Raw genomic sequence first — 25,019 nt, 5'->3', positions numbered from 1 at the left:
TGCAGATTGCGTCACTGCACATGAACAATTTGCCAAATGATAACAGGTTGCATTAAAATGTTTCCTTTTCTAAGCCTGAAGAGAAATGTAAGGGTGCTCCAATGATTTTTACAAGTTTTGACAAACTTCAAGGATGCGGGATGAGAAATGAAGTTAGCTTGAAGCAATTCCTTAAAAACACAAGCATTAATCTAAAGATATTTAACCCTTCTTGATGACTGCTTAAGGATCCAGTGCACATGAGTTTGGCAGATGATGATAAAGAGTTCCTCTCGTACTTTACCTCCATCTTCTCTCTTTGCTTTACTCGGTTGTAACGCTTTCAGGCAAACTTCCCATGCAGACTTAAAACTTCTTGTCTCAATCTTCTAAACTACAGCAGATCCACATATCAGCCTACATCTGGACAGGTGACCACACCATGGGATCCCGGAGCAGAGGGCAATGGGATTGCTGAAAGTCCAAAGACGTGATAGTAGAAATCGCTGAAAATGCTTTCTCACAATAAAAATCCCTGACATCAATTGGAGTAAACATAGTGAAGGCCAGTCCTCTTTAGCATAGGGACAGCATCCAGGGTTATATTCCCTGATTGTCAGTGTTGGATTTCTCGTTTTTGTCTGTTTACGCTCCAAAGATCCTTTTGAGATTTTCACTCACTGGAGAACGTATCTTAGCGATCACCATGATGTGTATGAAACCCTGCTCAGCAGAACATGTAACCAATAGTAAAACATGGGCCGGTTAGCTCAGCTGGTTAGAGCGTGGTGCTAATAACTCCAAGGTCGCGGGTCCAATCCCTGTACGGGCCAAAAATTTTAAGATTATTCAGACTGTCTACTTCGTGGACACATTGTGAAAAACCGTCAAAGAGTATAAATTAGAAGTCATGGCTGTATGTGTTTATATACACAGCACCATTACAGAAAAACCAGTGAAGCAGTTTACTTGTTATAGATTTAACTAATGTTCATTCCAGTAATATCAAAGAAAAAGCAAAAGTTGCGTTTCACTTAACTGTTTAGGCATGAGAATTGGATTTAGTTGACTTATTCCTAGAGTTCAAGTAGCCAGTCTCCTGAAAGTTTACTAGCTTTTATTAAAACATTTGTCCCTTCAAGCTGCAAAAGGAATGTGAGGATCTGCAAAGTCATGAGAGAAAATGTCAATGGAAATCTTTTCTCAAACTAAAATTCCTGACTTTTCCATCCTCACCCAGTGCAATTTCAGCCAAAAATAGGGGATGCAGATTGCGTCACTGCACATGAACAATTTGCCAAATGATAACAGGTTGCATTAAAATGTTTCCTTTTCTAAGCCTGAAGAGAAATGTAAGGGTGCTCCAATGATTTTTACAAGTTTTGACAAACTTCAAGGATGCGGGATCAGAAATGAAGTTAGCTTGAAGCAATTCCTTAAAAACACAAGCATTAATCTAAAGATATTTAACCCTTCTTGATGACTGCTTAAGGATCCAGTGCACATGAGTTTGGCAGATGATGATAAAGAGTTCCTCTCGTACTTTACCTCCATCTTCTCTCTTTGCTTTACTCGGTTGCAACGCTTTCAGGCAAACTTCCCATGCAGACTTAAAACTTCTTGTCTCAATCTTCTAAACTACAGCAGATCCACATATCAGCCTACATCTGGACAGGTGACCACACCATGGGATCCCGGAGCAGAGGGCAATGGGATTGCTGAAAGTCCAAAGACGTGATAGTAGAAATCGCTGAAAATGCTTTCTCACAATAAAAATCCCTGACATCAATTGGAGTAAACATAGTGAAGGCCAGTCCTCTTTAGCATAGGGACAGCATCCAGGGTTATATTCCCTGATGGTCAGTGTTGGATTTCTCGTTTTTGTCTGTTTATGCTCCAAAGATCCTTTTCAGATTTTCACTCACTGGAGAACGTATCTTAGCGATCACCATGATGTGTATGAAACCCTGCTCAGCAGAACATGTAACCAATAGTAGAACATCGGCCGGTTAGCTCAGCTGGTTAGAGCATGGTGCTAATAACACCAAGGTTGCGGGTTCGATCCCGTATGGGCCAAACATTTTAAGGGTATTCAGACTGTCTACTTCGTGGACACATTGTGAAAAACCGTCAAAGAGTATAAATTAGAAGTCATGGCTGTATGTGTTTATATACACAGCACCATTACAGAAAAACCAGTGAAGCAGTTTACTTGTCTGCTTGTTATAGATTTAACTAATGTTCATTCCAGTGATATCAAAGAAAAAGCAAAAGTTGCTTTTCACTTAACTGTTTAGGCATGAGAATTGGATTTAGTTGACTTATTCCTAGAGTTCAAGTAGCCAGTCTCCTGAAAGTATACCAGCTTTTATTAAAACATTTGTCCCTTCAAACTGCAAAAGGAATGTGAGGATCTGCAAAGTCATGAGAGAAAATGTCAATGGAAATCTTTTCTCGAACTAAAATTCTTGACTTTTCCATCCTCATCCAGTGCAATTTCAGCCAAAAATAGGGGATGCAGATTGCGTCACTGCACATGAACAATTTGCCAAATGATAACAGGTTGCATTAAAATGTTTCCTTTTCTAAGCCTGAAGAGAAATGTAAGGGTGCTCCAATGATTTTTACAAGTTTTGACAAACTTCAAGGATGCGGGATGAGAAATGAAGTTAGCTTGAAGCAATTCCTTAAAAACACAAGCATTAATCTAAAGATATTTAACCCTTCTTGATGACTGCTTAAGGATCCAGTGCACATGAGTTTGGCAGATGATGATAAAGAGTTCCTCTCGTACTTTACCTCCATCTTCTCTCTTTGCTTTACTCGGTTGTAACGCTTTCAGGCAAACTTCCCATGCAGACTTAAAACTTCTTGTCTCAATCTTCTAAACTACAGCAGATCCACATATCAGCCTACATCTGGACAGGTGACCACACCATGGGATCCCGGAGCAGAGGGCAATGGGATTGCTGAAAGTCCAAAGACGTGATAGTAGAAATCGCTGAAAATGCTTTCTCACAATAAAAATCCCTGACATCAATTGGAGTAAACATAGTGAAGGCCAGTCCTCTTTAGCATAGGACAGTTTGCTTGTCTGCTTGTTATAGATTTAACTAATGTTCATTCCAGTAATATCAAAGAAAAAGCAAAAGTAAATTGTTTAGGCATGAGAATTGGATTTAGTTGACTTATTCCTAGAGTTCAAGTAGCCAGTCTCCTGAAAGTTTACTAGCTTTTATTAAAACATTTCTCCCTTCAAGCTGCAAAAGGAATGTGAGGATCTGCAAAGTCATGAGAGAAAATGTCAATGGAAATCTTTTCTCAAACTAAAATTGCTGACTTTTCCATCCTCACCCAGTGCAATTTCAGCCAAAAATAGGGGATGCAGATTGCGTCACTGCACATGAACAATTTGCCAAATGATAACAGGTTGCATTAAAATGTTTCCTTTTCTAAGCCTGAAGAGAAATGTAAGGGTGCTCCAATGATTTTTACAAGTTTTGACAAACTTCAAGGATGCAGGATGAGAAATGAAGTTAGCTTGAAGCAATTCCTTAAAAACACAAGCATTAATCTAAAGATATTTAACCATTCTTGATGACTGCTTAAGGATCCAGTGCACATGAGTTTGGCAGATGATGATAAAGAGTTCCTCTCGTACTTTACCTCCATCTTCTCTCTTTGCTTTACTCGGTTGCAACGCTTTCAGGCAAACTTCCCATGCAGACTTAAAATTTCTTGTCTCAATCTTCTAAACTACAGCAGATCCACATATCAGCCTACATCTGGACAGGTGACCACACCATGGGATCCCGGAGCAGAGGGCAATGGGATTGCTGAAAGTCCAAAGACGTGATAGTAGAAATCGCTGAAAATGCTTTCTCACAATAATAATCCCTGACATCACTTGGAGTAAACATAGTGAAGGCCAGTCCTCTTTAGCATAGGGACAGCATCCAGGGTTATATTCCCTGATGGTCAGTGTTGGATTTCTCGTTTTTGTCTGTTTACGCTCCAAAGATCCTTTTGAGATTTTCACTCACTGGAGAACATATCTTAGCGATCACCATGATGTGTACGAAACCCTGCTCAGCAGAACATGTAACCAATAGTAAAACATGGGCCGGTTAGCTCAGCTGGTTAGAGCGTGGTGCTAATAGCACCAAGGTCGCGGGTTCGATCCCCGTACGAGCCAAACATTTTAAGGTTATTCAGACTGTCTACTTCGTGGACACATTGTGAAAAACCGTCAAAGAGTATAAATTAGAAGTCATGGTTGTATGTGTTTATATACACAGCACCATTACAGAAAAACCAGTGAAGCAGTTTGCTTGTTATAGATTTAACTAATGTTCATTCCAGTAATATCAAAGAAAAAGCAAAAGTTGCGTTTCACTTAACTGTTTACGCATGAGAATTGGATTTAGTTGACTTATTCCTAGAGTTCAAGTAGCCAGTCTCCTGAAAGTTTACTAGCTTTTATTAAAACATTTGTCCCTTCAAGCTGGAAAAGGAATGTGAGGATCTGCAAAGTCATGAGAGAAAATGTCAATGGAATTCTTTTCTCGAACTAAAATTCTTGACTTTTCCATCCTCATCCAGTGCAATTTCAGCCAAAAATAGAGGATGCAGATTGCGTCACTGCACATGATCAATTTGCCAAATGATAACAGGTTGCATTAAAATGTTTCCTTTTCTAAGCCTGAAGAGAAATGTAAGGGTGCTCCAATGATTTTTACAAGTTTTGACAAACTTCAAGGATGCAGGATGAGAAATGAAGTTAGCTTGAAGCAATTCCTTAAAAACACAAGCATTAATCTAAAGATATTTAACCCTTCTTAATGACTGCTTAAGGATCCAGTGCAGATGAGTTTGTCAGATGATGATAAAGAGTTCCTCTCGTACTTTACCTCCATCTTCTCTCTTTGCTTTACTCGGTTGCAACGCTTTCAGGCAAACTTCCCATGCAGACTTAAAACTTCTTGCCTCAATCTTCTAAACTACAGCAGATCCACATATCAGCCTACATCTGGACAGGTGACCACACCATGGGATCCCGGAGCAGAGGGCAATGGGATTGCTGAAAGTCCAAAGACGTGATAGTAGAAATCGCTGAAAATGCTTTCTCACAATAAAAATCCCTGACATCACTTGGAGTAAACATAGTGAAGGCCAGTCCTCTTTAGCATAGGGACAGCATCCAGGGTTATATTCCCTGATGGTCAGTGTTGGATTTCTCGTTTTTGTCTGTTTACGCTCCAAAGATCCTTTTGAGATTTTCACTCACTGGAGAACATATCTTAGCGATCACCATGATGTGTACGAAACCCTGCTCAGCAGAACATGTAACCAATAGTAAAACATGGACCGGTTAGCTCAGCTGGTTAGAGCGTGGTACTAATAACGCCAAGGTTCGATCCCCGTACGGGCCAAAAAATTTAAGGTTATTCAGACTGTCTACTTCGTGGACACATTGTGAAAAACCGTCAAAGAGTATAAATTAGAAGTCATGGCTGTATGTGTTTATATACACAGCACCATTACAGAAAAACCAGTGAAGCAGTTTGCTTGTTATAGATTTAATTAATGTTCATTCCAGTAATATCAAAGAAAAAGCAAAAGTTGTGTTTCATTTAACTGTTTAGGCATGAGAATTGGATTTAGTTGACTTATTCCTAGAGTTCAAGTAACCAGTCTCCTGAAAGTTTACCAGCTTTTATTAAAACATTTGTCCCTTCAAGCTGCAAAAGGAATGTGAGGATCTGCAAAGTCATGAGAGAAAATGTCAATGGAAATCTTTTCTCAAACTAAAATTATTGACTTTTCCATCCTCATCCAGTGCAATTTCAGCCAAAAATAGGGGATGCAGATTGCGTCACTGCACATGAACAATTTGCCAAATGATAACAGGTTGCATTAAAATGTTTCCTTTTCTAAGCCTGAAGAGAAATGTAAGGGTGCTCCAATGATTTTTACAAGTTTTGACAAACTTCAAGGATGCGGGATGAGAAATGAAGTTAGCTTGAAGCAATTCCTTAAAAACACAAGCATTAATCTAAAGATATTTAACCCTTCTTGATGACTGCTTAAGGATCCAGTGCACATGAGTTTGGCAGATGATGATAAAGAGTTCCTCTCGTACTTTACCTCCATCTTCTCTCTTTGCTTTACTCGGTTGCAACGCTTTCAGGCAAACTTCCCATGCAGACTTAAAACTTCTTGCCTCAATCTTCTAAACTACAGCAGATCCACATATCAGCCTACATCTGGACAGGTGACCACACCATGGGATCCCGGAGCAGAGGGCAATGGGATTGCTGAAAGTCCAAAGACGTGATAGTAGAAATCGCTGAAAATGCTTTCTCACAATAAAAATCCCTGACATCACTTGGAGTAAACATAGTGAAGGCCAGTCCTCTTTAGCATAGGGACAGCATCCAGGGTTATATTCCCTGATGGTCAGTGTTGGATTTCTCGTTTTTGTCTGTTTACGCTCCAAAGATCCTTTTGAGATTTTCACTCACTGGAGAACATATCTTAGCGATCACCATGATGTGTACGAAACCCTGCTCAGCAGAACATGTAACCAATAGTAAAACATGGGCCGGTTAGCTCAGCTGGTTAGAGCGTAGTGCTAATAGCACCAAGGTCGAGGGTTCGATCCCCGTACAAGCCAAACATTTTAAGGTTATTCAGACTGTCTACTTCGTGGACACATTGTGAAAAACCGTCAAAGAGTATAAATTAGAAGTCATGGCTATATGTGTTTATATACACAGCACCATTACAGAAAAACCAGTGAAGCAGTTTGCTTTTTATAGATTTAACTAATGTTCATTCCAGTAATATCAAAGAAAAAGCAAAAGTTGCGTTTCACTTAACTGTTTAGGCATGAGAATTGGATTTAGTTGACTTATTCCTAGAGTTCAAGTAGCCAGTCTCCTGAAAGTTTACCAGCTTTTATTAAAACATTTGTCCCTTCAAGCTGCAAAAGGAATGTGAGGATCTGCAAAGTCATGAGAGAAAATGTCAATGGAAATCTTTTCTCGAACTAAAATTATTGACTTTTCCATCCTCATCCAGTGCAATTTCAGCCAAAAATAGGGGATGCAGATTGCGTCACTGCACATGAACAATTTGCCAAATGATAACAGGTTGCATTAAAATGTTTCCTTTTCTAAGCCTGAAGAGAAATGTAAGGGTGCTCCAATGATTTTTACAAGTTTTGACAAACTTCAAGGATGCGGGATGAGAAATGAAGTTAGCTTGAAGCAATTCCTTAAAAACACAAGCATTAATCTAAAGATATTTAACCCTTCTTGATGACTGCTTAAGGATCCAGTGCACATGAGTTTGGCAGATGATGATAAAGAGTTCCTCTCGTACTTTACCTCCATCTTCTCTCTTTGCTTTACTCGGTTGCAACGCTTTCAGGCAAACTTCCCATGCAGACTTAAAACTTCTTGTCTCAATCTTCTAAACTACAGCAGATCCACATATCAGCCTACATCTGGACAGGTGACCACACCATGGGATCCCGGAGCAGAGGGCAATGGGATTGCTGAAAGTCCAAAGACGTGATAGTAGAAATCGCTGAAAATGCTTTCTCACAATAAAAATCCCTGACATCAATTGGAGTAAACATAGTGAAGGCCAGTCCTCTTTAGCATAGGGACTGCATCCAGGATTATATTCCGTGATGGTCAGTGTTGGATTTCTCGTTTTTGTCTGTTTTCGCTCCAAAGATCCTTTTGAGATTTTCACTCACTGGAGAACGTATCTTAGCGATCACCATGATGTCTATGAAACCCTGCTTAGCAGAACATGTAACCAATAGTAAAACATGGGCTGGTTAGCTCAGCTGGTTAGAGCATGGTACTAATAACGCCAAGGTTCGATCCCCGTACGGGCCAAAAAATTTAAGGTTATTCAGACTGTCTACTTCGTGGACACATTGTGAAAAACCGTCAAAGAGTATAAATTAGAAGTCATGGCTGTATGTGTTTATATACACAGCACCATTACAGAAAAACCAGTGAAGCAGTTTGCTTGTTATAGATTTAATTAATGTTCATTCCAGTAATATCAAAGAAAAAGCAAAAGTTGTGTTTCATTTAACTGTTTAGGCATGAGAATTGGATTTAGTTGACTTATTCCTAGAGTTCAAGTAACCAGTCTCCTGAAAGTTTACCAGCTTTTATTAAAACATTTGTCCCTTCAAGCTGCAAAAGGAATGTGAGGATCTGCAAAGTCATGAGAGAAAATGTCAATGGAAATCTTTTCTCAAACTAAAATTATTGACTTTTCCATCCTCATCCAGTGCAATTTCAGCCAAAAATAGGGGATGCAGATTGCGTCACTGCACATGAACAATTTGCCAAATGATAACAGGTTGCATTAAAATGTTTCCTTTTCTAAGCCTGAAGAGAAATGTAAGGGTGCTCCAATGATTTTTACAAGTTTTGACAAACTTCAAGGATGCGGGATGAGAAATGAAGTTAGCTTGAAGCAATTCCTTAAAAACACAAGCATTAATCTAAAGATATTTAACCCTTCTTGATGACTGCTTAAGGATCCAGTGCACATGAGTTTGGCAGATGATGATAAAGAGTTCCTCTCGTACTTTACCTCCATCTTCTCTCTTTGCTTTACTCGGTTGCAACGCTTTCAGGCAAACTTCCCATGCAGACTTAAAACTTCTTGTCTCAATCTTCTAAACTACAGCAGATCCACATATCAGCCTACATCTGGACAGGTGACCACACCATGGGATCCCGGAGCAGAGGGCAATGGGATTGCTGAAAGTCCAAAGACGTGATAGTAGAAATCGCTGAAAATGCTTTCTCACAATAAAAATCCCTGACATCAATTGGAGTAAACATAGTGAAGGCCAGTCCTCTTTAGCATAGGGACTGCATCCAGGATTATATTCCGTGATGGTCAGTGTTGGATTTCTCGTTTTTGTCTGTTTTCGCTCCAAAGATCCTTTTGAGATTTTCACTCACTGGAGAACGTATCTTAGCGATCACCATGATGTCTATGAAACCCTGCTTAGCAGAACATGTAACCAATAGTAAAACATGGGCCAGTTAGCTCAGCTGGTTAGAGCGTGGTACTAATAACGCAAAGGTTCGATCCCCGTACGGGCCAAAAATTTTAAGGTTATTCAGACTGTCTACTTCGTGGACACATTGTGAAAAACCGTCAAAGAGTATAAATTAGAAGTCATGGCTGTATGTGTTTATATACACAGCACCATTACAGAAAAACCAGTGAAGCAGTTTGCTTGTTATAGATTTAATTAATGTTCATTCCAGTAATATCAAAGAAAAAGCAAAAGTTGCGTTTCATTTAACTGTTTAGGCATGAGAATTGGATTTAGTTGACTTATTCCTAGAGTTCAAGTAACCAGTCTCCTGAAAGTTTACCAGCTTTTATTAAAACATTTGTCCCTTCAAGCTGCAAAAGGAATGTGAGGATCTGCAAAGTCATGAGAGAAAATGTCAATGGAAATCTTTTCTCAAACTAAAATTATTGACTTTTCCATCCTCATCCAGTGCAATTTCAGCCAAAAATAGGGGATGCAGATTGCGTCACTGCACATGAACAATTTGCCAAATGATAACAGGTTGCATTAAAATGTTTCCTTTTCTAAGCCTGAAGAGAAATGTAAGGGTGCTCCAATGATTTTTACAAGTTTTGACAAACTTCAAGGATGCGGGATGAGAAATGAAGTTAGCTTGAAGCAATTCCTTAAAAACACAAGCATTAATCTAAAGATATTTAACCCTTCTTGATGACTGCTTAAGGATCCAGTGCACATGAGTTTGGCAGATGATGATAAAGAGTTCCTCTCGTACTTTACCTCCATCTTCTCTCTTTGCTTTACTCGGTTGCAACGCTTTCAGGCAAACTTCCTATGCAGACTTAAAACTTCTTGTCTCAATCTTCTAAACTACAGCAGATCCACATATCAGCCTACATCTGGACAGGTGACCACACCATGGGATCCCGGAGCAGAGGGCAATGGGATTTCTGAAAGTCCAAAGACGTGATAGTAGAAATCGCTGAAAATGCTTTCTCACAATAAAAATCCCTGACATCAATTGGAGTAAACATAGAGAAGGCCAGTCCTCTTTAGCATAGGAACTGCATCCAGGATTATATTCCCTGATGGTCAGTGTTGGATTTCTCGTTTTTGTCTGTTTTCGCTCCAAAGATCCTTTTGAGATTTTCACTCACTGGAGAACGTATCTTAGCGATCACCATGATGTGTATGAAACCCTGCTCAGCAGAACATGTAACCAATAGTAAAATATTAAAACATGGGCCGGTTAGCTCAGCTGGTTAGAGCGTGGTGCTAATAATGCCAAGGTCACGGGTTCGATCCCCGTACGGGCTAAACATTTTAAGGTTATTCAGACTGTCTACTTCAAGGACACATTGTGAAAAACCGTCAAAGAGTATAAATTAGAAGTCATGGCTGTATGTGTTTATATACACAGCACCATTACAGAAAAACCAGTGAAGCAGTTTGCTTGTTATAGATTTAATTAATGTTCATTCCAGTAATATCAAAGAAAAAGCAAAAGTTGCGTTTCATTTAACTGTTTAGGCATGAGAATTGGATTTAGTTGACTTATTCCTAGAGTTCAAGTAGAAAGTCTCCTGAAAGTTTACCAGCTTTTATTAAAACATTTGTCCCTTCAAACTGCAAAAGGAATGTGAGGATCTGCAAAGTCATGAGAGAAAATGTCAATGGAAATCTTTTCTCGAACTAAAATTATTGACTTTTCCATCCTCATCCAGTGCAATTTCAGCCAAAAATAGGGGATGCAGATTGCGTCACTGCACATGAACAATTTGCCAAATGATAACAGGTTGCATTAAAATGTTTCCTTTTCTAAGCCTGAAGAGAAATGTAAGGGTGCTCCAATGATTTTTACAAGTTTTGACAAACTTCAAGGATGCGGGATGAGAAATGAAGTTAGCTTGAAGCAATTCCTTAAAAACACAAGCATTAATCTAAAGATATTTAACCCTTCTTGATCACTGCTTAAGGATCCATTGCACATGAGTTTGGCAGATGATGATAAAGAGTTCCTCTCGTACTTTACCTCCATCTTCTCTCTTTGCTTTACTCGGTTGCAACGCTTTCAGGCAAACTTCCCATGCAGACTTAAAACTTCTTGTCTCAATCTTCTAAACTACAGCAGATCCACATATCAGCCTACATCTGGACAGGTGACCACACCATGGGATCCCGGAGCAGAGGGCAATGGGATTGCTGAAAGTCCAAAGACGTGATAGTAGAAATCGCTGAAAATGCTTTCTCACAATAAAAATCCCTGACATCAAATGGAGTAAACATAGTGAAGGCCAGTCCTCTTTAGCATAGGGAAAGCATCCAGGGTTATATTCCCTGATGGTCAGTGTTGGATTTCTCGTTTTTGTCTGTTTACGCTCCAAAGATCCTTTTGAGATTTTCACTCACTGGAGAACATATCTTAGCGATCACCATGATGTCTATGAAACCCTGCTCAGCAGAACATGTAACCAATAGAAAAACATGGGCCGGTTAGCTCAGCTGGTTAGAGCATGGTGCTAATAACGCCAAGGTCACGGGTTCGATCCCCGTACGGGCCAAAAATTTTAAGGTTATTCAGACTGTCTACTTCGTGGACACATTGTGAAAAACCGTCAAAGAGTATAAATTAGAAGTCATGGCTGTATGTGTTTATATACACAGCACCATTACAGAAAAACCAATGAAGCAGTTTGCTTGTTATAGATTTAACTAATGTTCATTCCAGTAATATCAAAGAAAAAGCAAAAGTTGCGTTTCACTTAACTGTTTAGGCATGAGAATTGGATTTAGTTGACTTATTCCTAGAGTTCAAGTAGCCAGTCTCCTGAAAGTTTACCAGCTTTTATTAAAACATTTGTCCCTTCAAACTGCAAAAGAAATGTGAGGATCTGCAAAGTCATGAGAGAAAATGTCAATGGAAATCTTTTCTCGAACTAAAATTATTGACTTTTCCATCCTCATCCAGTGCAATTTCAGCCAAAAATAGGGGATGCAGATTGCGTCACTGCACATGAACAATTTGCCAAATGATAACAGGTTGCATTAAAATGTTTCCTTTTCTAAGCCTGAAGAGAAATGTAAGGGTGCTCCAATGATTTTTACACGTTTTGACAAACTTCAAGGATGCGGGATGAGAAATGAAGTTAGCTTGAAGCAATTCCTTAAAAACACAAGCATTAATCTAAAGATATTTAACCCTTCTTGATGACTGCTTAAGGATCCATTGCACATGAGTTTGGCAGATGATGATAAAGAGTTCCTCTCGTACTTTACCTCCATCTTCTCTCTTTGCTTTACTCGGTTGCAACGCTTTTAGGCAAACTTCCTATGCAGACTTAAAACTTCTTGTCTCAATCTTCTAAACTACAGCAGATCCACATATCAGCCTACATCTGGACAGGTGACCACACCATGGGATCCCGGAGCAGAGGGCAATGGGATTTCTGAAAGTCCAAAGACGTGATAGTAGAAATCGCTGAAAATGCTTTCTCACAATAAAAATCCCTGACATCAATTGGAGTAAACATAGAGAAGGCCAGTCCTCTTTAGCATAGGGACTGCATCCAGGATTATATTCCCTGATGGTCAGTGTTGGATTTCTCGTTTTTGTCTGTTTTCGCTCCAAAGATCCTTTTGAGATTTTCACTCACTGGAGAACGTATCTTAGCGATCACCATGATGTGTATGAAACCCTGCTCAGCAAAACATGTAACCAATAGTAAAACATTAAAACATGGGCCGGTTAGCTCAGCTGGTTAGAGCGTGGTGCTAATAACGCCAAGGTCACGGGTTCGATCCCCGTACGGGCTAAACATTTTAAGGTTATTCAGACTGTCTACTTCAAGGACACATTGTGAAAAACCATCAAAGAGTATAAATTAGAAGTCCTGGCTGTATGTGTTTATATACACAGCACCATTACAGAAAAACCAATGAAGCAGTTTGCTTGTTATAGATTTAATTAATGTTCATTCCAGTAATATCAAAGAAAAAGCAAAAGTTGCGTTTCATTTAACTGTTTAGGCATGAGAATTGGATTTAGTTGACTTATTCCTAGAGTTCAAGTAGCCAGTCTCCTGAAAGTTTACCAGCTTTTATTAAAACATTTGTCCCTTCAAACTGCAAAAGAAATGTGAGGATCTGCAAAGTCATGAGAGAAAATGTCAATGGAAATCTTTTCTCGAACTAAAATTATTGACTTTTCCATCCTCATCCAGTGCAATTTCAGCCAAAAATAGGGGATGCAGATTGCGTCACTGCACATGAACAATTTGCCAAATGATAACAGGTTGCATTAAAATGTTTCCTTTTCAAAGCCTGAAGAGAAATGTAAGGGTGCTCCAATGATTTTTACAAGTTTTGACAAACTTCAAGGATGCGGGATGAGAAATGAAGTTAGCTTGAAGCAATTCCTTAAAAACACAAGCATTAATCTAAAGATATTTAACCCTTCTTGATCACTGCTTAAGGATCCATTGCACATGAGTTTGGCAGATGATGATAAAGAGTTCCTCTCGTACTTTACCTCCATCTTCTCTCTTTGCTTTACTCGGTTGCAACGCTTTCAGGCAAACTTCCCATGCAGACTTAAAACTTCTTGTCTCAATCTTCTAAACTACAGCAGATCCACATATCAGCCTACATCTGGACAGGTGACCACACCATGGGATCCCGGAGCAGAGGGCAATGGGATTGCTGAAAGTCCAAAGACGTGATAGTAGAAATCGCTGAAAATGCTTTCTCACAATAAAAATCCCTGACATCAAATGGAGTAAACATAGTGAAGGCCAGTCCTCTTTAGCATAGGGAAAGCATCCAGGGTTATATTCCCTGATGGTCAGTGTTGGATTTCTCGTTTTTGTCTGTTTACGCTCCAAAGATCCTTTTGAGATTTTCACTCACTGGAGAACATATCTTAGCGATCACCATGATGTCTATGAAACCCTGCTCAGCAGAACATGTAACCAATAGTAAAACATGGGCCGGTTAGCTCAGCTGGTTAGAGCGTGGTGCTAATAACGCCAAGGTCACAGGTTCGATCCCCGTACGGGCCAAAAATTTTAAGGTTATTCAGACTCTCTACTTCGTGGACACATTGTGAAAAACCGGCAAAGAGTATAAATTAGAAGTCATGGCTGTATGTGTTTATATACACAGCACCGTTACAGAAAAACCAGTGAAGCAGTTTGCTTGTTATAGATTTAATTAATGTTCATTCCAGTAATATCAAAGAAAAAGCAAAAGTTGCGTTTCATTTAACTGTTTAGGCATGAGAATTGGATTTAGTTGACTTATTCCTAGAGTTCAAGTAGCCAGTCTCCTGAAAGTTTACCAGCTTTTATTAAAACATTTGTCCCTTCAAGCTGCAAAAGGAATGTGAGGATCTGCAAAGTCATGAGAGAAAATGTCAATGGAAATCTTTTCTCGAACTAAAATTATTGACTTTTCCATCCTCATCCAGTGCAATTTCAGCCAAAAATAGGGGATGCAGATTGCGTCACTGCACATGAACAATTTGCCAAATGATAACAGGTTGCATTAAAATGTTTCCTTTTCTAAGCCTGAAGAGAAATGTAAGGGTGCTCCAATGATTTTTACAAGTTTTGACAAACTTCAAGGATGCGGGATGAGAAATGAAGTTAGCTTGAAGCAATTCCTTAAAAACACAAGCATTAATCTAAAGATATTTAACCCTTCTTGATGACTGCTTAAGGATCCAGTGCACATGAGTTTGGCAGATGATGATAAAGAGTTCCTCTCGTACTTTACCTCCATCTTCTCTCCTTGCTTTACTCGGTTGCAACGCTTTCAGGCAAACTTCCTATGCAGACTTAAAACTTCTTGTCTCAATCTTCTAAACTACAGCAGATCCACATATCAGCCTACATCTGGACAGGTGACCACACCATGGGATCCCGGAGCAGAGGGCAATGGGATTTCTGAAAGTCCAAAGACGTGATAGTAGAAATCGCTGAAAATGCTTTCTCACAATAAAAATCCCTGACATCAATTGGAGTAAACATAGAGAAGGCCAGTCCTCTTTAGCATAGGGACTGCATCCAGGATTATATTCCCTGATGGTCAGTGTTGGATTTCTCGTTTTTGTCTGTTTTCGATCCAAAGATCCTTTTGAGATTTTCACTCACTGGAGAACGTATCTTAGCGATCACCATGATGTGTATGAAACCCTGCTCAGCAGAACATGTAACGAATAGTAAAACATGTGCCGGTTAGCTCAGCTGGTTAGAGCGTGGTGCTAATAACACCAAGGTCACGGGTTCGATCCCCGTACAGGCCAAACATTTTAAGGTTATTCAGACTGTCTACTTCGTGGACACATTGTGAAAAACCGTTAAAGAGTATAAATTAGAAGTCATGGCTGTATGTGTTTATATACACAGCACCATTACAGAAAAACCAGTGAAGCAGTTTGCTTGTTATAGATTTAACTAATGTTCATTCCAGTAATATCAAAGAAAAAGCAAAAGTTGCATTTCACTTAACTGTTTAGGCATGAGAATTGGATTTAGTTGACTTATTCCTAGAGTTCAAGTAGCCAGTCTCCTGAAAGTTTACCAGCTTTTATTAAAACATTTGTCCCTTCAAACTGCAAAAGAAATGTGAGGATCTGCAAAGTCATGAGAGAAAATGTCAATGGAAATCTTTTCTCGAACTAAAATTCTTGACTTTTCCATCCTCATCCAGTGCAATTTCAGCCAAAAATAGGGGATGCAGATTGCGTCACTGCACATGAACAATTTGCCAAATGATAACAGGTTGCATTAAAATGTTTCCTTTTCTAAGCCTGAAGAGAAATGTAAGGGTGCTCCAATGATTTTTACAAGTTTTGACAAACTTCAAGGATGCGGGATGAGAAATGAAGTTAGCTTGAAGCAATTCCTTAAAAACACAAGCATTAATCTAAAGATATTTAACCCTTCTTGATCACTGCTTAAGGATCCATTGCACATGAGTTTGGCAGATGATGATAAAGAGTTCCTCTCGTACTTTACCTCCATCTTCTCTCTTTGCTTTACTCGGTTGCAACGCTTTCAGGCAAACTTCCCATGCAGACTTAAAACTTCTTGTCTCAATCTTCTAAACTACAGCAGATCCACATATCAGCCTACATCTGGACAGGTGACCACACCATGGGATCCCGGAGCAGAGGGCAATGGGATTGCTGAAAGTCCAAAGACGTGATAGTAGAAATCGCTGAAAATGCTTTCTCACAATAAAAATCCCTGACATTAAATGGAGTAAACATAGTGAAGGCCAGTCCTCTTTAGCATAGGGAAAGCATCCAGGGTTATATTCCCTGATGGTCAGTGTTGGATTTCTCGTTTTTGTCTGTTTACGCTCCAAAGATCCTTTTGAGATTTTCACTCACTGGAGAACATATCTTAGCGATCACCATGATGTCTATGAAACCCTGCTCAGCAGAACATGTAACCAATAGTAAAACATGGGCCGGTTAGCTCAGCTGGTTAGAGCGTGGTGCTAATAACACCAAGGTCACGGGTTCGATCCCCGTACGGGCCAATAATTTTAAGGTTATTCAGACTGTCTACTCCGTGGACACATTGTGAAAAACCGTCAAAGAGTATAAATTAGAAGTCATGGCTGTATGTGTTTATATACACAGCACCATTACAGAAAAACCAGTGAAGCAGTTTGCTTGTTATAGATTTAATTAATGTTCATTCCAGTAATATCAAAGAAAAAGCAAAAGTTGCGTTTCATTTAACTGTTTAGGCATGAGAATTTGATTTAGTTGACTTATTCCTAGAGTTCAAGTAGCCAGTCTCCTGAAAGTTTACCAGCTTTTATTAAAACATTTGTCCCTCCAAGCTGCAAAAGGAATGTGAGGATCTGCAAAGTCATGAGAGAAAATGTCAATGGAAATCTTTTCTCAAACTAAAATTATTGACTTTTCCATCCTCATCCAGTGCAATTTCAGCCAAAAATAGGGGATGCAGATTGCGTCACTGCACATGAACAATTTGCCAAATGATAACAGGTTGCATTAAAATGTTTCCTTTTCTAAGCCTGAAGAGAAATGTAAGGGTGCTCCAATGATTTTTACAAGTTTTGACAAACTTCAAGGATGCGGGAGGAGAAATAAAGTTAGCTTGAAGCAATTCCTTAAAAACACAAGCATTAATCTAAAGATATTTAACCCTTCTTGATGACTGCTTAAGGATCCAGTGCACATGAGTTTGGCAGATGATGATAAAGAGTTCCTCTCGTACTTTACCTCCATCTTCTCTCTTTGCTTTACTCGGTTGCAACGCTTTCAGGCAAACTTCCCATGCAGACTTAAAACTTCTTGTCTCAATCTTCTAAACTACAGCAGATCCACATATCAGCCTACATCTGGACAGGTGACCACACCATGGGATCCCGGAGCAGACTGCAATGGGATTGCTGAAAGTCCAAAGACGTGATAGTAGAAATCGCTGAAAATGCTTTCTCACAATAAAAATCCCTGACATCAATTGGAGTAAACATAGTGAAGGCCAGTCCTCTTTAGCATAGGGACAGCATCCAGGGTTATATTCCTTGATGGTCAGTGTTGGATCTCTCGTTTTTGTCTGTTTTCGCTCCAAAGATCCTTTTGAGATTTTCACTCACTGGAGAACGTATCTTAGCGATCACCATGATGTCTATGAAACCCTGCTCCTCAGAACATGTAACCAATAGTAAAACATTAAAACATGGGCCGGTTAGCTCAGCTTGTTAGAGCGTGGTGCTAATAACGCCAAGGTCACGGGTTCGATCCCCGCACGGGCCAAACATTTTAAGGTTATTCAGACTGTCTACTTCGTGTACACATTGTGAAAAACCGTCAAAGAGTATAAATTAGAAGTCATGTGTTTATATACACAGCACCATTACAGAAAAACCAGTGAAGCAGTTTGCTTGTTATAGATTTAACTAATGTTCATTCCAGTAATATCAAAGAAAAAGCAAAGGTTGCATTTCACTTAACTGTTTAGGCATGAGAATTGGATTTAGTTGACTTATTCCTAGAGTTCAAGTAACCAGTCTCCTGAAAGTTTACCAGCTTTTATTAAAACATTTGTCCCTCCAAGCTGCAAAAGGAATGTGAGGATCTGCAAAGTCATGAGAGAAAATGTCAATGGAAATCTTTTCTCGAACTAAAATTCTTGACTTTTCCATCCTCATCCAGTGCAATTTCAGCCAAAAATAGGGGATGCAGATTGCGTCACTGCACATGAACAATTTGCCAAATGATAACAGGTTGCATTAAAATGTTTCCTTTTCTAAACCTGAAGAGAAATGTAAGGGTGCTCCAATGATTTTTACAAGTTTTGACAAACTTCAAGGATGCGGGATGAGAAATGAAGTTAGCTTGAAGCAATTCCTTAAAAACACAAGCATTAATCTAAAGATATTTAACCCTTCTTGATGACTGCTTAAGGATCCAGTGCACATGAGTTTGGCAGATGATGATAAAGAGTTCCTCTCGTACTTTACCTCCATCTTCTCTCTTTGCTTTACTCGGTTGCAACGCTTTCAGGCAAACTTCCCATGCAGACTTAAAACTTCTTGTCTCAATCTTCTAAACTACAGCAGATCCACATATCAGCCTACATCTGGACAGGTGACCACACCATGGGATCCCGGAGCAGAGGGCAATGGGATTGCTGAAAGTCCAAAGACGTGATAGTAGAAATCGCTGAAAATGCTTTCTCACAATAAAAATCCCTGACATCAATTTGAGTAAACATAGAGAAGGCCAGTCCTCTTTAGCATAGGAACTGCATCCAGGATTATATTCCCTGATGGTCAGTGTTGGATTTCTCGTTTTTGTCTGTTTTCGCTCCAAAGATCCTTTTGAGATTTTCACTCACTGGAGAACGTATCTTAGCGATCACCATGATGTCTATGAAACCCTGCTCAGCAGAACATGTAACCAATAGTAAAACATGGGCCGGTTAGCTCAGCTGGTTAGAGCGTGGTGCTAATAACGCCAAGGTCACGGGTTTGATCCCCGTACAAGCCAAACATTTTAAGGTTATTCAGACTGTCTACTTCGTGGACACATTGTGAAAAACCGTCAAAGAGTATAAATTAGAAGTCATGGCTGTATGTGTTTATATACACAGCACCATTACAGAAAAACCAGTGAAGCAGTTTGCTTGTTATAGATTTAATTAATGTTCATTCCAGTAATATCAAAGAAAAAGCAAAAGTTGCGTTTCATTTAACTGTTTAGGCATGAGAATTGGATTTAGTTGACTTATTCCTAGAGTTCAAGTAGCCAGTCTCCTGAAAGTTTACCAGCTTTTATTAAAACATTTGTCCCTTCAAGCTGCAAAAGGAATGTGAGGATCTGCAAAGTCATGAGAGAAAATGTCAATGGAAATCTTTTCTCGAACTAAAATTCTTGACTTTTCCATCCTCATCCAGTGCAATTTCAGCCAAAAATAGGGGATGCAGATTGCGTCACTGCACATGAACAATTTGCCAAATGATAACAGGTTGCATTAAAATGTTTCCTTTTCTAAGCCTGAAGAGAAATGTAAGGGTGCTCCAATGATTTTTACAAGTTTTGACAAACTTCAAGGATGCGGGATGAGAAATGAAGTTAGCTTGAAGCAATTCCTTAAAAACACAAGCATTAATCTAAAGATATTTAACCCTTCTTGATCACTGCTTAAGGATCCATTGTACATGAGTTTGGCAGATGATGATAAAGAGTTCCTCTCGTACTTTACCTCCATCTTCTCTCTTTGCTTTACTCGGTTGCAACGCTTTCAGGCAAACTTCCCATGCAGACTTAAAACTTCTTGTCTCAAACTTCTAAACTACAGCAGATCCACATATCAGCCTACATCTGGACAGGTGACCACACCATGGGATCCCGGAGCAGAGGGCAATGGGATTGCTGAAAGTCCAAAGACGTGATAGTAGAAATCGCTGAAAATTCTTTCTCACAATAAAAATCCCTGACATCAAATGGAGTAAACATAGTGAAGGCCAGTCCTCTTTAGCATAGGGACAGCATCCAGGGTTATATTCCCTGATGGTCAGTGTTGGATTTCTCGTTTTTGTCTGTTTTCGCTCCAAAGATCCTTTTGAGATTTTCACTCACTGGAGAACGTATCTTAGCGATCACCATGATGTCTATGATACCCTGCTTAGCAGAACATGTAACCAATAGTAAAACATGGGCCGGTTAGCTCAGCTGGTTAGAGCATGCTGCTAATAACGCCAAGGTCGCGGGTTCGATCCCCGTACGGGCCAAAAATTTTAAGGTTATTTAGACTGTCTACTTCGTGGACACATTGTGAAAAACCGTCAAAGAGTATAAATTAGAAGTCATGGCTGTATGTGTTTATTTACACAGCACCATTACAGAAAAACCAGTGAAGCAGTTTGCTTGTTATAGATTTAACTAATGTTCATTCCAGTAATATCAAAGAAAAAGCAAAAGTTGCGTTTCACTTAACTGTTTAGGCATGAGAATTGGATTTAGTTGACTTATTCCAAGAGTTCAAGTAACCAATCTCCTGAAAGTTTACCAGCTTTTATTAAAACATTTGTCCCTTCAAGCTGCAAAAGGAATGTTAGGATCTGCAAAGTCATGAGAGAAAATGTCAATGGAAATCTTTTCTCGAACTAAAATTCTTGACTTTTCCATCCTCATCCAGTGCAATTTCAGCCAAAAATAGGGGATGCAGATTGCGTCACTGCACATGAACAATTTGCCAAATGATAACAGGTTGCAATAAATCGTTTCCTTTTCTAAACCTGAAGAGAAATGTAAGGGTGCTCCAATGATTTTTACAAGTTTTGACAAACTTCAAGGATGCGGGATGAGAAATGAAGTTAGCTTGAAGCAATTCCTTAAAAACACAAGCATTAATCTAAAGATATTTAACCCTTCTCTATGACTGCTTAAGGATCCAGTGCACATGAGTTTGGCAGATGATGATAAAGAGTTCCTCTCGTACTTTACCTCCATCTTCTCTCTTTGCTTTACTCGGTTGCAATGCTTTCAGGCAAACGTCCCATGCAGACTTAAAACTTCTTGTCTCAATCTTCTAAACTACAGCAGATCCACATATCAGCCTACATCTGGACAGGTGACCACACCATGGGATCCCAGAGCAGAGGGCAATGGGATTGCTGAAAGTCCAAAGACATGATAGTAGAAATCGCTGAAAATGCTTTCATACAAAAAAAATCCCTGACATCAATTGGAGTAAACATAGTGAAGGCCAGTCCTCTTTAGCATAGGGACAGCATCCAGGGTTATATTCCCTGATGGTCAGTGTTGGATTTCTCGTTTTTGTCTGTTTACGCTCCAAAGATCCTTTTGAGATTTTCACTCACTGGAGAACATATCTTAGCGATCACCATGATGTGTATGAAACCCTGCTCAGCAGAACATGTAACCAATAGTAAAACATGGGCCGGTTAGCTCAGCTGGTTAGAGCATGCTGCTAATAACGCCAAGGTCGCGGGTTCGATCCCCGTACGGGCCAAAAATTTTAAGGTTATTTAGACTGTCTACTTCGTGGACACATTGTGAAAAACCGTCAAAGAGTATAAATTAGAAGTCATGGCTGTATGTGTTTATTTACACAGCACCATTACAGAAAAACCAGTGAAGCAGTTTGCTTGTTATAGATTTAACTAATGTTCATTCCAGTAATATCAAAGAAAAAGCAAAAGTTGCGTTTCACTTAACTGTTTAGGCATGAGAATTGGATTTAGTTGACTTATTCCTAGAGTTCAAGTAACCAGTCTCCTGAAAGTTTACCAGCTTTTATTAAAACATTTGTCCCTTCAAGCTGCAAAAGGAATGTGAGGATCTGCAAAGTCATGAGAGAAAATGTCAATGGAAATCTTTTCTCGAACTAAAATTCTTGACTTTTCCATCCTCATCCAGTGCAATTTCAGCCAAAAATAGGGGATGCAGATTGCGTCACTGCACATGAACAATTTGCCAAATGATAACAGGTTGCATTAAAATGTTTCCTTTTCTAAGCCTGAAGAGAAATGTAAGGGTGCTCCAATGATTTTTGCAAGTTTTGACAAACTTCAAGGATGCGGGATGAGAAATGAAGTTAGCTTGAAGCAATTCCTTAAAAACACAAGCATTAATCTAAAGATATTTAACCCTTCTTGATGACTGCTTAAGGATCCAGTGCACATGAGTTTGGCAGATGATGATAAAGAGTTCCTCTCGTACTTTACCTCCATCTTCTCTCTTTGCTTTACTCGGTTGCAAAGCTTTCAGGCAAACTTCCCATGCAGACTTAAAACTTCTTGTCTCAATCTTCTAAACTACAGCAGATCCACATATCAGCCTACATCTGGACAGGTGACCACACCATGGGATCCCGGAGCAGAGGGCAATGGGATTGCTGAAAGTCCAAAGACGTGATAGTAGAAATCGCTGAAAATTCTTTCTCACAATAAAAATCCCTGACATCAAATGGAGTAAACATAGTGAAGGCCAGTCCTCTTTAGCATAGGGACAGCATCCAGGGTTATATTCCCTGATGGTCAGTGTTGGATTTCTCGTTTTTGTCTGTTTTCGCTCCAAAGATCCTTTTGAGATTTTCACTCACTGGAGAACGTATCTTAGCGATCACCATGATGTCTATGATACCCTGCTTAGCAGAACATGTAACCAATAGTAAAACATGGGCCGGTTAGCTCAGCTGGTTAGAGCATGCTGCTAATAACGCCAAGGTCGCGGGTTCGATCCCCGTACGGGCCAAAAATTTTAAGGTTATTTAGACTGTCTACTTCGTGGACACATTGTGAAAAACCGTCAAAGAGTATAAATTAGAAGTCATGGCTGTATGTGTTTATTTACACAGCACCATTACAGAAAAACCAGTGAAGCAGTTTGCTTGTTATAGATTTAACTAATGTTCATTCCAGTAATATCAAAGAAAAAGCAAAAGTTGCGTTTCACTTAACTGTTTAGGCATGAGAATTGGATTTAGTTGACTTATTCCAAGAGTTCAAGTAACCAATCTCCTGAAAGTTTACCAGCTTTTATTAAAACATTTGTCCCTTCAAGCTGCAAAAGGAATGTTAGGATCTGCAAAGTCATGAGAGAAAATGTCAATGGAAATCTTTTCTCGAACTAAAATTCTTGACTTTTCCATCCTCATCCAGTGCAATTTCAGCCAAAAATAGGGGATGCAGATTGCGTCACTGCACATGAACAATTTGCCAAATGATAACAGGTTGCAATAAATCGTTTCCTTTTCTAAACCTGAAGAGAAATGTAAGGGTGCTCCAATGATTTTTACAAGTTTTGACAAACTTCAAGGATGCGGGATGAGAAATTAAGTTAGCTTGAAGCAATTCCTTAAAAACACAAGCATTAATCTAAAGATATTTAACCCTTCTCTATGACTGCTTAAGGATCCAGTGCACATGAGTTTGGCAGATGATGATAAAGAGTTCCTCTCGTACTTTACCTCCATCTTCTCTCTTTGCTTTACTCGGTTGCAATGCTTTCAGGCAAACGTCCCATGCAGACTTAAAACTTCTTGTCTCAATCTTCTAAACTACAGCAGATCCACATATCAGCCTACATCTGGACAGGTGACCACACCATGGGATCCCAGAGCAGAGGGCAATGGGATTGCTGAAAGTCCAAAGACATGATAGTAGAAATCGCTGAAAATGCTTTCATACAAAAAAAATCCCTGACATCAATTGGAGTAAACATAGTGAAGGCCAGTCCTCTTTAGCATAGGGACAGCATCCAGGGTTATATTCCCTGATGGTCAGTGTTGGATTTCTCGTTTTTGTCTGTTTACGCTCCAAAGATCCTTTTGAGATTTTCACTCACTGGAGAACATATCTTAGCGATCACCATGATGTGTATGAAACCCTGCTCAGCAGAACATGTAACCAATAGTAAAACATGGGCCGGTTAGCTCAGCTGGTTAGAGCATGCTGCTAATAACGCCAAGGTCGCGGGTTCGATCCCCGTACGGGCCAAAAATTTTAAGGTTATTTAGACTGTCTACTTCGTGGACACATTGTGAAAAACCGTCAAAGAGTATAAATTAGAAGTCATGGCTGTATGTGTTTATTTACACAGCACCATTACAGAAAAACCAGTGAAGCAGTTTGCTTGTTATAGATTTAACTAATGTTCATTCCAGTAATATCAAAGAAAAAGCAAAAGTTGCGTTTCACTTAACTGTTTAGGCATGAGAATTGGATTTAGTTGACTTATTCCTAGAGTTCAAGTAACCAGTCTCCTGAAAGTTTACCAGCTTTTATTAAAACATTTGTCCCTTCAAGCTGCAAAAGGAATGTGAGGATCTGCAAAGTCATGAGAGAAAATGTCAATGGAAATCTTTTCTCGAACTAAAATTCTTGACTTTTCCATCCTCATCCAGTGCAATTTCAGCCAAAAATAGGGGATGCAGATTGCGTCACTGCACATGAACAATTTGCCAAATGATAACAGGTTGCATTAAAATGTTTCCTTTTCTAAGCCTGAAGAGAAATGTAAGGGTGCTCCAATGATTTTTGCAAGTTTTGACAAACTTCAAGGATGCGGGATGAGAAATGAAGTTAGCTTGAAGCAATTCCTTAAAAACACAAGCATTAATCTAAAGATATTTAACCCTTCTTGATGACTGCTTAAGGATCCAGTGCACATGAGTTTGGCAGATGATGATAAAGAGTTCCTCTCGTACTTTACCTCCATCTTCTCTCTTTGCTTTACTCGGTTGCAAAGCTTTCAGGGAAACTTCCCATGCAGACTTAAAACTTCTTGTCTCAATCTTCTAAACTACAGCAGATCCACATATCAGTCTACATCTGGACAGGTGACCACACCATGGGATCCCGGAGCAGAGGGCAATGGGATTTCTGAAAGTCCAAAGATGTGATAGTAGAAATCGCTGAAAATGCTTTCTCACAATAAAAATCC

At 39.4% G+C, this 25,019-nt stretch overlaps 11 non-coding genes across 11 annotated transcripts; all 11 read left to right on the top strand.

Moving 5' to 3' along the window:
• The first annotated feature begins 10,307 nt into the window (after window positions 1-10,307).
• On the top strand, window positions 10,308-10,381 carry TRNAI-AAU (transfer RNA isoleucine (anticodon AAU)). Its single transcript has one exon. It is a non-coding gene; the product is annotated as a tRNA-Ile (tRNA).
• A 1,170-nt stretch (window positions 10,382-11,551) lies between these two features.
• Window positions 11,552-11,625, top strand: TRNAI-AAU (transfer RNA isoleucine (anticodon AAU)). Its single transcript has one exon. It is a non-coding gene; the product is annotated as a tRNA-Ile (tRNA).
• Window positions 11,626-12,803: 1,178 nt separating this feature from the next.
• Window positions 12,804-12,877, top strand: TRNAI-AAU (transfer RNA isoleucine (anticodon AAU)). The gene has a single exon. It is a non-coding gene; the product is annotated as a tRNA-Ile (tRNA).
• A 1,170-nt stretch (window positions 12,878-14,047) lies between these two features.
• Window positions 14,048-14,121, top strand: TRNAI-AAU (transfer RNA isoleucine (anticodon AAU)). The gene has a single exon. It is a non-coding gene; the product is annotated as a tRNA-Ile (tRNA).
• A 2,414-nt stretch (window positions 14,122-16,535) lies between these two features.
• TRNAI-AAU (transfer RNA isoleucine (anticodon AAU)) lies at window positions 16,536-16,609 on the top strand. Its single transcript has one exon. It is a non-coding gene; the product is annotated as a tRNA-Ile (tRNA).
• A 1,178-nt stretch (window positions 16,610-17,787) lies between these two features.
• TRNAI-AAU (transfer RNA isoleucine (anticodon AAU)) lies at window positions 17,788-17,861 on the top strand. The gene has a single exon. It is a non-coding gene; the product is annotated as a tRNA-Ile (tRNA).
• Window positions 17,862-19,023: 1,162 nt separating this feature from the next.
• On the top strand, window positions 19,024-19,097 carry TRNAI-AAU (transfer RNA isoleucine (anticodon AAU)). The gene has a single exon. It is a non-coding gene; the product is annotated as a tRNA-Ile (tRNA).
• Window positions 19,098-20,267: 1,170 nt separating this feature from the next.
• Window positions 20,268-20,341, top strand: TRNAI-AAU (transfer RNA isoleucine (anticodon AAU)). Its single transcript has one exon. It is a non-coding gene; the product is annotated as a tRNA-Ile (tRNA).
• Window positions 20,342-21,511: 1,170 nt separating this feature from the next.
• TRNAI-AAU (transfer RNA isoleucine (anticodon AAU)) lies at window positions 21,512-21,585 on the top strand. Its single transcript has one exon. It is a non-coding gene; the product is annotated as a tRNA-Ile (tRNA).
• A 1,170-nt stretch (window positions 21,586-22,755) lies between these two features.
• On the top strand, window positions 22,756-22,829 carry TRNAI-AAU (transfer RNA isoleucine (anticodon AAU)). Its single transcript has one exon. It is a non-coding gene; the product is annotated as a tRNA-Ile (tRNA).
• Window positions 22,830-23,999: 1,170 nt separating this feature from the next.
• On the top strand, window positions 24,000-24,073 carry TRNAI-AAU (transfer RNA isoleucine (anticodon AAU)). The gene has a single exon. It is a non-coding gene; the product is annotated as a tRNA-Ile (tRNA).
• Window positions 24,074-25,019: the final 946 nt, after the last annotated feature.

This window comes from Mixophyes fleayi (assembly GCF_038048845.1).
Source record: "Mixophyes fleayi isolate aMixFle1 chromosome 2 unlocalized genomic scaffold, aMixFle1.hap1 SUPER_2_unloc_3, whole genome shotgun sequence".
Classification (NCBI taxonomy): Eukaryota; Metazoa; Chordata; class Amphibia; order Anura; family Limnodynastidae; genus Mixophyes; species Mixophyes fleayi.
Note: the sequence above shows the minus strand (reverse complement) of the source record. Positions and strands in the feature narration are given on the sequence as shown.